Raw genomic sequence first — 15,582 nt, 5'->3', positions numbered from 1 at the left:
TTTCCAAACTGGGGTTCTGATATTCCCAATTTTTGAGGTAAAAATAGCAAACAAATTCATCCATACCCCAGACCAAAAATCTGTGAAAATAAGGTCTCGTAAAAATGACCGTTTTAGCAATCCGTGAAAATTGGAACTGCGAAAAGGAATGCTTTTACAGCATTGCAGAGCATTCAACACCTATTGATCTAGCTAATGGCTATATTCGTGTGCATTTATGGATCCAGACCTAATTTTTTCTCTCGCATATTCAGGAACGAATTCATTCCCTATTCAATTTTAAAATGTTTGCTATGAAAAGAGGCATGGTGAAGCGATTGATTTAATGTAAAATATATCTTTTAAGATATGGTCGCCTCGCATTGTTCGGCTTTTATAATCATATAGATACATAGTTATTATTCTGTGTCCATTTATACGCAATTGATGTGCAAACATATTCCATAGATAAGTTAATCAATATAAAGGTTCCAATGCTTACAAATAACAACATTTTATACTCTTACAAAAATAAACTACATCGTGTTTTTCTTCTTTTGTCAATATCCATTGTTTGGGCGACATTTTTAAAAGTGTTTTTTTTTTTTTTTTTTTTTTTTTACTGGAAATGAATATGTGCATCGACAGGAAATTATTAGAACCATGTTGTATAATTATTACATCAACGCTAAACCGTTTCCTTCCCATAAACCATTAGCCACCATGAATGATGTCATCATCACGCGCACCGTGGTAGAAACAGCACATCCAGTATAGATAAATGTCATTTGAATGCATGAATATGTATTAATGGTCATGTTAAAAAACACGTTTTTACTTTCAGTATTGCCGGAAAGGAAACAAACACATAGACGGGACACACACTCTGACATCAATAATGATTTAATTAAATATTGATTATAGACGCGAGTTGTTTAGGTGAGTGATTCCGCTTTTTACACCTTATTGTCTGACTTGGATTTGGACCAAGGTCCGACCTCCGACAGTCACAATGTTCAAAGAAAACAGAAAGGGTCGGTATAAGTTATTTTCACCGATACAGATTTGAGAACAAAAATGCAAAGGTCGAGGAATTTTGAGACAATCAGCGTTGAATGGAATTGTATACAATCTTGCAATACTTATTTTAGCAAGCATTTAACGGTCGAGCATCGCTGATACAGAAACAGTGTTGATTGGATTAATACTCAAAATCGTGTTCGAACATATATGATGTAGAGTTTGATTATACCAAGCTCAGCCGCCAGAGCTCACTGTGATCAATAGACTATAATAAGTAAAAATGTTTATGATATTATATCGTGCGACAACAACCAGGGCAAAGACAGACGCTTATTTTACAGTGTTTTTAACACGCCATATTTTATAAACCGCTGTCGCTGGTTGTTTTTCTTCTATCCACAAATGTTTAACTCGGCATAAATGCAGATGTTTTAATACAACACGCTCTGTTAACCTATTATCCAATCCTCCGTGTCCGAATGACCACAGATGGAAACCCCGCTGCCAATTTTTAGCCGATGAGTTAAGGTTGAAATTCGGAACACCTTTTGACTGACCTAACAAAGATGATAAACGCAGGTGAGTCCCGATTTAAACATCCGACGGTGCTCATTCGGTTACGGGCAGTTAGAGATATAGGTAAGGATTAGGTCTCAGCTATCAAAACGTTTTGCAGATACAAATTGTACATGTAATAGGAGACACATGAAGCTAATTTTTATATTGTATCATCAAGCTATTTACAATTTAAGGTACTGCAAAGAAGTCCTTTTTGTTGGTTTTTCATGTTGGCGCAGAGTGATGTTATGTGGTTTGGCTCGTTAGCTCTCTATTTCACGGAGTAAAGATGTTGTAGAAAAAAAACGTTTCCGCCAAATTCGCGAAAATGTTAACCTCACCAAAAAAACTTGAACCTATACCATAAGAATAAACTAAAGGCATGTGTTCACAATATTTGATTTTGATTTTGGATAGAGCGCTGTTTGCTTGTAGTTTAAGAAGATGGTGCATTTGGGTATAGAGACTAGTAACCATGCAGATGAATAAGGATTTGTATTTTTGCTTACAGAGACATTTTGTTCTCAATTATAGCCTTTGAGATTGTGTCATCTGATGGCTGTCACATCCTGCCGTGACTTGCAATAGACATTAGACATTTTGAATTAACTTAAATTGATTAACGTCACGACAAACGCTCATTAAGAACATCACCTTTATAGGAAAATGTAAATGTACGGTTTAGACCGTCAACAACAGAATTTGACATAACCTTGTTAGCTGAGGTGAATGACATGTTGCTATGCTTGGATAGGTTCAGATGAAATTATCTTCACATGGTCTATGAGATAGTAAGATAGGCCGTTTTGGATAAAGCGCTGTTTGCTTGTAGTTTTAGAAGATGGTGCATTTGTGATATATAGACTGGTAACCATGTAGATGAATAAGGATTTGTAGTTTTGCTTACATGGGAAATTTTGTTTTCAGTTATAACCTTTGAGATTGAGCGGATGGAGTTTGTTTGAGAATACACAAACAGAGTTGGAAGCATTCCAAAATTACTATTTAAAGATAAAAAATAAAGAAAAATATAATCCATATATAATGTGACGAAAAGATTTGGAGCATCGTATTGTGTGAAGTCATGCTACTGCAAAATCACCGGAAATAATGGACTTAGAACATAAAATGTATAGCACATCTTTCGCATTTTCAAATTTTACTACAGTAAAATATGTATATTGTGATACAATTTTACGTTTTGGTATTGTGACAGCATAAAATGCGAGGTACTAATGAGAATAATGATTGAACGGCATTTTTTTCAATATCATACCGGTATGAACATTGAAAAAATACCGTTGAATCCTTTTGTTTACATTTTAAAGTTTTTGTTATTACTGACCTAAACAAAAAAAAATCCCTTATGCTTTTTGTATTGAAGTGTCGTCAGTGCAAACAAGATTGCTGTAACAGCCTAACGTCACCAAAATGTTTGCTCCTAACGGTTGCCTCATGGTAATCCAGGCGGGAGGAGAACCTTCAACATGACGCTGATCCAATTGCGTCCATAGCCCTATGAACACAATTTCTTAGGGAAATGCTTTTCGAGAATTATCAATGGACAATGGAAATGTATGAATATAAAGAACAATTGTGGACGCATTTGTATATAATGAAAGCAATGGCATAGTAAAAGACGTTGTCTCTCCGGAAATGTGTCTGAGATGTCACACAAACTAATACAGTTAATTTTCCCTTATATGCTTTAACGGTACAGCGCCTTTTGCGTCTTTAATAGATTGAAATATAATCAAGATCAGATCAATATTGGATAAGGCTGGAGACAATACTCGCTAAAGGGTATGTTTATATCAAGCTTTAAATCGTTCTTTGATGATGGGTTTATGATGGGTTTCAGATATAGGAGTTTATACACTGATACAAACACTTCCTCTAATCTATGTGATGGCTTTGATCAAGTTGGAAAGCATGATGAATAACAGCCAAAACCGATGAAAACATTACGCTGTGGGACCCCAGATATCTATTGTACATTCGTTATTTGTTTTTCATCTAATTAGGTTGTTATTGTGTGTCCAATGACATGCAAAATGATGTAAAATGTGTTTACGGTAGACAACAAATAACATGTTTATTCCACAGGGATCAATTTTTGTACAGCACTACGTCATTACGACAGAACATGATAAACTACGACATAATCGATTATTATTTATAATTTAATGTTTTCCATTTTTTCCCCGGTGTCCTCCTATACATGCTATATTTAACAGAACCTTGATTAACTATGACAACAGAATCGATTCTTATTCATATACCTACTATATTATAGAGAACATTGGTCTATCTATAGTGCCATGACACAGAGAATAAGCGTTAGTCTTTTCACTGAGTGTCGACTGGAAGGTGCTTTAAATTATTAATGACATGGGTTATATAAAAACATTCATAACTTTATTTCCTGCACAAATGTGTCATTAATTAAGGTGATAAAATGTCCTTCTCGCGTTGTAAATAAACTCCATTACAGCCTTGACAGATAGTTTACTCAGTTACACACTACGTCTTAATGTTTAAGATTCCAGTCAGGTAGAACTGGTCACATATCAAGTAAATATAGAGCAAAGTGAGTTAAAAGAAAAAAAGAAAGAAAAACCGAACACACGGGTGATTGCCGAAGTGTCAATATAAACCTTTAAACCTTTACGTCATATTCAAGTAATGTCTCGTCCTCAAATGGAGAACCGGGGTAGTATCAACGAAACTACAATGCATGCCACTGTCATAAACAAGATTACATATATAGAGAATAATATATGTCTTTTTCTATATCACACCCAGTATCAACCCGAGACTCCAATATCAGCCCTCGGGTCTTTGGTCGAGGGTTGATACTGGGTGTGATAGGGAAAACGGCATGTTTTATTCTGTTTATTACATGCATACTTACTAATTAAATACGGATATATCTACTATCTTATGATCTATTTTTCTTGAAATATTGAAAAAACGAAAAATTTCATAAATATATTTATTACATATGGAGTGACTTTGTTCCATGTCAAAGTTTCTCTTATCTAATCCGAGTCACTACTGTCGCTGTAGATAATTCTACTGTATCGCCTCTTTGGGGCTTGAAGATTACATTTTCAGTGACATTGGCACCAGCCAAGATATTTCGCGCTTGGTCTTGTTGCCTAACATTCGCAACAGTATTTGACTTTGTTTGTTGTACAGTTTTGATATTCTCATAAGCCTCGATCTCTCTGAAGGTTTCCGCAACTATTTCCTGTGAATATCTCCCGAAATTACCCGAGTTGTGATCAAAGTCAATGTTCTATAAATTGTCTGAGCTAATGGCTATATCTGAAGCTCAAGAGGGTGCATTGTAATTTGTGAGTATAGCGGACATTTCTTTCTGTTGCTAGTGCAAAGCATGACTATAGTTGTGGATGGAATTCACATTTTTATGACTGGACAGTTGCTGGACTATTGTCGGAGGAATTCCTGCATGTACGAGGGACGTAATCGCTGTCTTGCGTGCACTGTGGTTAACCTTTCTGCCCTCTATCATAGCTTCACTACACATTGTTTTTACAATTCTTCCTATTGTGTTTTCTCCCCATTGACTGATTGACAAACGATTTATCTCCCTTTTTCGCGGTTCCAATGTAGAAAGGTGCCGAAGGATCATTCATTGCTTCTGGTCGCTTCTCAGCAAATACTTTGTAGGCATAGACATAGGGACAACGTGGATTGCCTACAAAACCAAAAAAGAAATTACTTGTATAAAACAGTGTCCGTCGCATATGTATCTCACCTTGTCCGTCTTATATGTTTTAAATATTTACAATCTGTAAAAAATAACGTACATTGTTTTACTGCATATTGTTGAACGAAAAATGAATGGGTGTTAAGCGTCCAACTTTTGCAAACTCTATACCAAAATTTGATAAATTGATTTTTTTTCTACTTTATCATTATAATTAATGAGTGTTTATAAACTTTGTCATCAACACAAGTCCTTTTTTTCCCTTGTTTATCACCCATAAGATAACTTCATCAGAGATGATAGAATAAGAAGTCATATAAATCAGAAATTCAAATGTATCTTTTATATTTCCCTTTATCATGATCAAGCATAAAACATCAGAGTTTTAGTTTATCAACTTTGGTCTTAAACCTGACATGATCCTTTCCAAAAATAGACATCATTCGCACACCTGAGAGGACACTCTGACCTATTTTTTAACTGAAAACTTTTCATAAAATTATTGGAATATTATTACCTTTGTCTTCAAACATCTTCGGAATGAAATCTCTTGTATCGTTTGTAGCCCCAGTCCTTGTTTTTGTCGCCCTTTTCCTATGTTCAAGATACTGTTCCCTAGATGAAGTTTGCTTCAGTACAATATCGCCCCATCTCACAGATATGATCTCTACGACGACTCATCCCAAAATGCATTGAATTATTTATGTACATTGTGTAAGTCAATGCCTTAGGATTACTTGCAAAGAATGAAATATCCCAATATTTGTAGTTCAGAACATGATCCGGGAAAATTGGACGCTAAGCGTAATACACAATAGCTTATTCACAGACAAGTAAAGTTATGAAGGTAGGATCAGCATTGAAACCGGTAAGTGAATACTGACAAAACACTGTTTATTGCATACCAAAAGGTACCGGTAACTTAGGCCTACCTATCATGAACCAAGTTGATCTCATCATGGGATAAGGGGTTAGCACGGTTTTGCCTGTTTCCTTTCCCTGCTTGTATCAAAAGCCTTCTCTTGGAGTTGAGCACATCTCGCGAATGCTGAAACTCAGAATCTTCAATGATGTTAAAAGTCATTCTTTTCTCGGAAAGGTGCCGCTATATGCTGCTCTGAATATATTTCAGAGTCACGGGCTTATAATTATCACCGTCAGATTTTTGACATTTATAAAAAAAATAAAAAAAACCTTGCAAGGTATATATTTTATTCCTGTTTTGATTTTTTTCCTGGATTCCGTGTGTCATTGTTTACCAAAAGAAATGCGTTAAATTTCCTTCACGTCAGACTCGGTCTTTCTGACAGTATTATTGTTCCTCATGCTTGAAACAAAGTCGAAGTTGTCGTCTGCTGCAGCTGCAACGGCGAGAGCTTTAGGCTCTGCTTCCTCTGCTTCCTCTGCCGCCACAACGCCAATCGTACTAATGACGGCAGACAGTTCTGGCAGAATGGGTTGAGTGTTCTCTTGCTCAATAAGATATTCCAACTCAAAAGTTCTGGACTCAACGTTCTCTCCCCAATTCGTCGCCATTTCTCAGCGTCAGCCATTGTTAAACAACTGTTGGTAACGAAGGATTTCAAATGACATGGTGGTAGATGGGGAAAATTAGAAGTGTTCCAAAACGGGTGTGATACGAATTTTGCGGGCTGATACGGCGAGGGCTGAAATGGGTTAGAGCAATTGTGTCGTATCGCATATACACAAAAAAAAAAGCATTTATTAATAAGTTTCTAATAAATCTTCATGTTATACGGAGAAATATATCACGGACATTATGATACATGTATAATCATAATATACAGTGGTCAAAATTTAACTTAAGTATTGTGTAGGAGGCACGGTATAGTCTAGTGGTAGGACGTCGGACTCGTGACCGAAGGGTTGTGGGTTCGAGTCCCGTCATGGCAATGTGTTGTATTTTTGAACTTTACTCTGCTTGTTCCAGACTACTCAGCTGTAAATGAGTACGTGGTTGGGCAGTGCTGGAATTGTTGAATGCTAGTTGTGAGCGCCGAAATGGCAGCATCGGGCTGTAATGCTTCCCAGGGAATTTGAGAAAGCTATTGGCTGGTTGCAAAGGCCCTATAACCACGGGTAACAATTCGTGAACCGCTTTGAGACGACCTACGAACTAGATTGTGATAAAGCGGTATGTAAGAACCTCGGAAATTAGTATTAATTATTATTATGATTCTAATCTACATAAAAGAGGACGTTTGATATTAAAAATGTGGTCGAACCTTAAGTCTGAACTATTCGCATCAAGACTAACTAACAACTTCAACTTTCATGTCATTCTTGCAAGTCCCACAATCGTTGGTGTTGGTGCTTTCATTCTCGCAAGGTCAGGTACTGAAATGTACTAGTTATATCCTTTTAGCCTTCTATATTAAGTTTTGCACAAGGTAGACGCGGACAAAATGGATTGGATAACAATGGTGGCACCACTATGGCAGACACAAGCGTTGTTCTCATTGGGTCCTTGGGAATCCATAAGTGAACTATTGTATTTAAGTAAATAACTTAACAAAGAGTTTATGTTTAATTAGTTAATTGAAAGCTGGGTTTCTATTATAAGCAAATACATTGGTTATTTTACAATATGTTTCATTGAATCTAAAATAACATAGAATCTTTCAGCGTTGTTGATTTGAAAAACAAAAAATGACAGACTTTTTACGAAATATATGAAGTATGATAATATGTTCAAATCAACTTCACGCTGAGAGATTAAATCCATCGTAAAAATATGTCATAATTAGTTATGAAATTTGTACATATAGGGCTACATATATCCTTCCCATAAGCATAATTTTACATTTAAAGGTTCTCCTTTTCTCTAAAAGCCTTATCTCGTGAATTGCATATCAGCTTGTGTAATCTCTAAGCGTGAAGCTGTTCTGAAAAAAATATTTTGTTGAACTTTTAATGTTTTTTAATACCTATTACTAGATACATATGTCGTTTTGTGACAGACATGTTTTTTTATAACTAAGGAAGTGTATGCCTCAATAATTATCTACGTTAAAACGTTTATGTTAACAAGTAAAATACATGCTAAAATGGTCATTGATAGTTCATCATATGTTAAAACTAAACTCTATAATGGACATTTTGGTGGGTTTTCTATGTTACCTGTGTTTTACCTGTGTGTTACCTGTCTACAGGTAAAATGTTAATGTGTGTTATTCAATGACATATGGACATCAAAGGCGCCTCGCACTATACATGAACGTCTCCAGGAAGTGACTGTCACATATTCGAAGGACAACGGAAGCACGTGCTTCGCCTCTCCATCGGCCTGCAGGACACAACATGGACACCAACGTCCTTCTACTGCTAGTATGTATATATATATATATCTACAATTCGTTTAAAAAGGGTGAAATCGTTCATATATGTATATCTTTCTTACGTTAAGTGCACTCCTAGACTTATATATTTTGCACCATTTGCACATAACAATATACATGGTATTTTTACGCGAGGCAATACTAGTGAATTCACCGGTAAGATATTTAGGAATACTAGTTGGTAAAGATATAATTTTATTGACGTACATATTAAAATTAATAATAAAATAATTTCAAATATGAAATACAACATTATATATGGCTTTTATAATACTACTATGCTGAATACCTTCATTTATAAACTAGTCACAAATATTTTAATTTCTTCTCTTCAAATATTTTGTTATATTCATAAACTCATATGACAATATATCAATTAGGAACAGTACATTCATAACAGCAAGAATTAAGTCCAACCCCCAATTTACAGAACCTTTACTTATGATTTGTGGTTCACAAAGGGTATTAATACCATCGTACACAGTTTGAACAAATACCTAAAAACGGAACAGAGCCTGTAGTCATGATACCATTCTCATGTTCAAGCATGGATTCTGTGTTCAAATCAACTGTAGCTGACTTAAATCATGTAAAACAATCAAAAAGTAAATTGTAATTATTGAAAACAGTATTCTTCTCTTCAATGCTCATTTGTATGGTGAAGGTAACAGTGTATACATATCGTACTAGTCATCGAAACGTCACATAGAAAATGTTATTGGTTGTGTAAAAAGAACTTCTCATAATCTATACTTATACCAACCTGACGAAATTGTTTAGAAATATTTTGATGGTGTTTAACTATAGTCTACAAAAACTTACCATAGTCGCAATGTGTATACGGCTGTCGAGGTGATTAGTCGACAGCACTTCAATGGAGTGAAAGGTTACAGCGTCGATTATGTGTTGGGTCATTTAGTCATGGCATTTAGTCAATTGACTGGGGAATTAATTTATTGACATGAAGGTATAAAACGTTACTCCAACATACCTGAAAAACAATCACTGTCGCCAGATTTCGTCAACAAATCGCCGTGTTTCAAAGGTCAGTTAATAGCTGACCGTAGCTGTTTATGGGCGGATTGGTCGAGTGGTTAACACTCCGGCCTTCCAAGCAGGCGGCCGGGATTCGATCCCCGAAGTCGCCGTATGTATGGAATATTAGAGAAAGTGTTTTTCTCCTGCCCACACACCTCCAACAACCCAGGTGGAGTATAAATGGTCTGGGGTGGGTGTTGCGGTATCTGCGCTGTAGCATTCAAGTGAGGTGGCACTATAAATGATACCGTTGGAAGCACGGTCCAACTAAAAACAGAACACAATACATCTCCAGCACACACACAAGCAAACACACATGGGGAGATATTAGTCAAGTGGCATAGGACTAGCAGTTAGCGCCTGATAAGGCAGCTCCTGCAAATTCCTCAATATTGTACTGATTAATATATATGATAATTGTATTGACTGTATAAAATTGTAAAATCTATGTACTGTAAAGCGCTTTAGAGTGGCTTATGTTAGCTAGATAGGGCGCTATATCAAATGTTGTATATTTTTATTATCATATTATAAACCAGAAAGAACTATGAAGCCTGCGATTATGGCCAGTTTTAGCGGCCTAGTGTATACTGAAATACGCTCAGAAAAATAAAGGACGGAGCGGAAGGGTTCCACATACAGTAAATTGTGAAGGGTATTAACATTTTACTACCGAATGGTTGCGTCAACAACCTAGATACTACCACATAAACGCAGGTGATCCTGGTCTGCATCTTGCATATATTCTAGTTCATCTGTTTCAGTTACTGACGTTCGTGCCACCGTTTCTATGCCAGAACTGGTCCACTCGATTCCGGAACCCTTACATACAGTTCAGTGTTCGGCGACTTTGCTGGGTAGGTACATTTGTACATTGGTAAATATTCGGTCAGGCTCCGCCCACGATGTCACTCAATTACCCGCATTTTCCGAGGGAAATAGTTTCAAAAATATTGCACCCCTCCAGACGAACTATTTCCCTGGCATGCAGCTAGAGCGGAAATAGCTTGTTTATGTGGTTACTTTTGTATAGTGTAAAATAAGTAGAGGTATAATAAGCACATTTGTACATTTGCACATGTACAAATGATAGATTCATCACAGGGAACCATTTGGCGTTTTTTGTAAGTTTTTGTTCTTAACGCACAAACATCTGTCCAATGTTGCTTATTGGCGAGCCTTGGCAGAGAATTTCAATGCCTTTTTTAACATTTACAGGTCTGTCAGCTTTTATTCCTGACATATCACATCAAAACAGACGAACCAGTTTTTACATATCAACAGAAACCCCATTGGCCTTCATACCGGAAACGTATGGATCATTCCGGAAATCCTACCTTTGATCTAGTATTACATATATACAGGATCTTAAATGAGTTTTCATTTCATATGAGATTTTACGAAACGAATCTTACTTTGTTTTGTTTTTTACGAGCCTTGGCGAATATGAAATGAAAACAAATTGAAGATACTTTTTATCACATAACGCAGAAAATTTACATTTTGACAGATTTTAAAGCCAAAATGTAGAGGGCTTAATCAAACGGAGACAGCCATTTTGTTGCACCATTCACAATTTATGACCTCACGTCATTGTCCATATTATGACGTCACAATCGATTTCTGACTGGCACAGCCAATGAAAAACGCTTCAGGGTATATTACACTAGTGACATATGTAAAAATATTGCACGGGCGAATTCACTGGATAACAGGACGGTTATGTGATAAGTGTGTATATCATTCCAGCTGGGTGACACATTTAATCATTTAAAAACCATCGCTATATATAGAAATGTATGTAATGACTTGAGTAGTATTAGTATTCCGTCTTTGCGTATTGCAGAGTTATCTTCTTTTGAGAACAGGTATTGATTGTTACGTCATTAGTTTGCGTGAGAAAATTGCGTCGTTTTTTCAAAAATACATGACGTTACTCTTACAAACAAATGACGTAATAATCAATACCTGTTCTCAAGAGAATATAACTCTGCAATACGCAAAGACGGAATAGAGGTAATCTCGACATTTTAGATACTTCAGAGACAGAAATAACAGTACAGGAGAAGAGCATTATGATAATTTGCCGGATATTCTTTCGAAGTACAATCAACACCCTCTTGGTCGAATAATGCTGATTTATGTCAGAAAATTAATAACCAACGAAATGGAGAAATAATGATGGGATTTAGAATTTCTAAATAATACTGGAGCTTGTTTTCAAATATACTTAAATCTGTGTCTTGCAAATCAGAATAAATAAACAATAATGTAGAATGTTACATGTTTCTGGCCTGGTGTTAGGAGGTGTTCGATGATACTCTGACTACTATTACGTAATTGTGACGTAATCAAAAGTGAATAACGATATTCTTACCCCACATGCGTGTTTATTTATACTACTGTCGATGGAATTCTGACTGAAATAAAAAGATGGGAGAAAAATAGTCACCCCCTACCTTAAGGGTGTAACAGAGAAATATCAAACCCTTGGGGAGGATTTCTTTGGTTGTCTAAACCTCTGCAGAGCCTCGGGTAAGACAACCAAAAAACATCACCCCTCGGGTTTGGAGATTTCTCTGTCACACAGTCATTGTGATACTGATGAATATAATGCGCCATTGTTTATATTATCTCACTGCAGACGGCTAGTTGTGGGGGCTTAGAGCAGGTGTGTGACGTCAACACGTTTCCGTGCCTTGTACCTCCGTGTCCAAAATATCCAATGTGCTTTCTAAGTAAGTATATACAAACGTACTTATATTCAGTCTAATGATCGGAAGGAGTCATTGATAAAAATGTGACTTTGATGTGATATTGTTTAGTTAAATACAGTCAAACCTCGTTATACTGTCGCCATTTGTCTAGAGAAAGGTTGGCGTTATACAAGGATTTGGCAATAAATAGAGGTGAAGTTATTAAGGAATTCTGAATAAAACGAGAAAATGGGACCTAGCAATATGTTGGCGGTAAGCTTCTCTTCTTCTTCTTCTTCTTCTTCTTCTTCTTCTTCTTCTTCTTCTTCTTCTTCTTCTTCTTCTTCTTCTTCTTCTTCTTCTTCTTCTTCTTCTCTTCTTCTTCTTCTTCTTCTTCTTCTCATTTTTTTGTTTGTTCGACTTTAATGAAACTTCAAATGAGTATTGGGGCATGTGCCGAGATGTGCAAGACAACTTTTTTTTCACAGCTGTGCATCTAAAATGGCTACCGTATAATGGGTTCTGATTGGTCGAAATTTAGATATTGTTTGATTTAACTCAAATATGGTATGTAGGTGTATTTTGGCACTGCGAACTCAACTGTGGGGGTTTTGGGGACTCCTTCAATGGTCCCCCTTTACAATTAGTACTAGTTTGATTATATTTTTATAATCTGCTTACAAATTGTATGTGTCATACGCGAAAAGCATAAACATCCAGAAAACAATGAACGACGGTTTTACATTATGGTTGGAGTGTTTTTCAACCAAGTGTAGTGTGGATTGGTAGCTCTTTAATTTGATGCTAAAGTTGTTATGCATAAGGATAAGTCATAAACTGAAAATAGAAAAATATAATTTTCACCACACCTAAAGGCACAATTCTATATTTTTTATGGTTCTTTTTTTGTGTGTAAAATAAGCTTTGTCAGGGTAGTCCTATAACAAAAAAGTGCAAAGATGAGTAATATTTAAGAGTAAAACCCAACAGCAAGCATTAGGCCTAGTTTAATTGAAAGTTTAAAAGCCCATTAAAATACCAGTGAGAAAAATAATTGATAACCCTGATTGTGTTTGTAGCAAACGGAAGTATTCAGAAGGGTGGAATGTGTCCCCGTCCATGGAATATTAGGAGTGACGATGTAGCATGTAACACCGACTGGGCATGTACCGGAAGTTTGATTTGTTGTCATGGTTTCTATGGCAGCGCATGCGTAACTGGAGCAACACCAGCCCTTCCATGAATTGATAGTGACACAGATGTTTGAGTGGCATAATATGTTTACATTCGACACGCACTCATTTAAGGGTGATTAAACTTCAAAATATAGACTAGTAAAACATATATTTCAAATGTAATTACGGGTAGGCACATGCTATAAAGGAAGTATCAATCTCCACGCAGAGTTACGGTCCTTGCACTCTCTTTAATTGAAAAGGAACGACAACTCTGGGTAGAGATTGAGGAAGTATAGGTAGAACCCCCCACCCCACACCCCACACCCCACCCCAGTCAGTGAGTTGTCATAATTACAATAAATAAAGTGATAATTGATTATGTGTGTGTAAGATTACTTTGTAAAAGTAATGTCAATTTGTATTTGATTAAAATGCCGAATAACAATGATATTAAAACCTTGAAGATTTATTTTTTTGCTTCTTTTTATTGTATGTACTTAAAATTAGTTTATATTGTCTCGTTAGTTCTGAGTAGATAGCCATGGGATTAAAATTAATCAAACGATTTGTCCAAGGATAGTACACATTGATAAATAATTCTATAACATCTATAAACGGTACTGGACGGCGAGTATATAAGGGAGATAACCGTTAGATATACCGAATATGATACAGGAACCAAGAGTTATTTCCCTTCTATGCTCATATCAATTAATCTATCATTTTTGCTAACCAGCTACAGGTTAAAACAAAAAATTATCTAAAAAGAACCGGAGTTTTGATGTTTGTGTGTATAACTTGAAATAGCTGTGTACATATATATAATTAACCTTATTTAAAACACATGATGAGACGGATGGATATCAACGAAATAACAAACCTCACCAAAATAATAACTCACATTTTACGATTAATTTTTAATGAAATCCGTGTCGATCATTCAACAGGAGATAACTCGGAAATAGATTTGAATGTGTATTACATGTTTCTATAGCATATAAAAATATATCTCGTCGACTACTCAAATATCGAGCGGAATATCGTATAAATATGTGGATTCGGTGTTATTATTGTGTTACCTAGAAATTATGTGATAATCATCAGAGATGGAAAGCATAATCATCGTGACAAATGGTATTTTCATGTATAAAGAGAAGAGTAACCATACAAGGCGTTTAGCCCAGGGCCATTTTGCGATGTGGGTACCAAATTAAACGATCACAATGCGGTTCGTTTCGTATCTAAAACCAAGGTTTCATTTTGTAGAAACTTTGTTGTTAACCAATCCTGTATAATTTGAAAACTACAATGGATCAAAACCGCTTCACTTTTTTATACTAACAAATCCAACTCGCTTTAAAACTCAAAACCGCTTCACTTTTTTCTTCAAATCTGTGTTGCTGTTTTTATATAAACCGAATCACTAGTCAATGAAATACGGCATCCCTACCGGTTGCTCCACCTAGCGTGTCATATAACATGGGGGGTTGGGGTTATGAACGAATCTCAATTCGTTCTTAAACGGCTCTGCCGGAAAAAATAATATTCTGGGAAACATTTGATTATATTCGCTTTATGGACAGAACCCCTTTCTTTATCGGGATCGCATGGACAACGCGGTGATACACGGACAATGATACAAACGGGAACATCCCCGCACTGAATAAAAACGGTAATCTTGAAATATATATATATATATATATATATATATATAGGTCATGACACTACTCCTGGTCACAAGGTCGCGACACGTCTCCTAATCACAAGGTCATGACACTACTCCTGGTCTAAAGGTCATGACACTAATCGTTGTCACAAGGTCATGACACTACTCCGTGTCACAAGGTCATGACACTACTCCTGGTCACAAGGTCATGAAACTACTCCGTATCACAAGGTCATGACACCACTCATGATCAAATGGTCATGACACTACTCCTGGTCACAAGATAATGCCACTGCTTGTAATTACAAGGTCATGACACTACTCCTGGTCACAAGGTCATGAAACTACT

General features: G+C 36.1%; 1 pseudogene; it reads right to left on the bottom strand.

Moving 5' to 3' along the window:
- Nucleotides 1-4,897: 4,897 nt before the first annotated feature.
- LOC110455253 lies at nt 4,898-5,989 on the bottom strand (annotated as a pseudogene).
- Between the last annotated feature and the right edge of the window lie 9,593 nt (nt 5,990-15,582).

Source organism: Mizuhopecten yessoensis, unplaced genomic scaffold (assembly GCF_002113885.1).
Source record: "Mizuhopecten yessoensis strain PY_sf001 unplaced genomic scaffold, ASM211388v2 scaffold8183, whole genome shotgun sequence".
Classification (NCBI taxonomy): Eukaryota; Metazoa; Mollusca; class Bivalvia; order Pectinida; family Pectinidae; genus Mizuhopecten; species Mizuhopecten yessoensis.
This window is presented reverse-complemented; position numbering and strand designations above follow the sequence as displayed.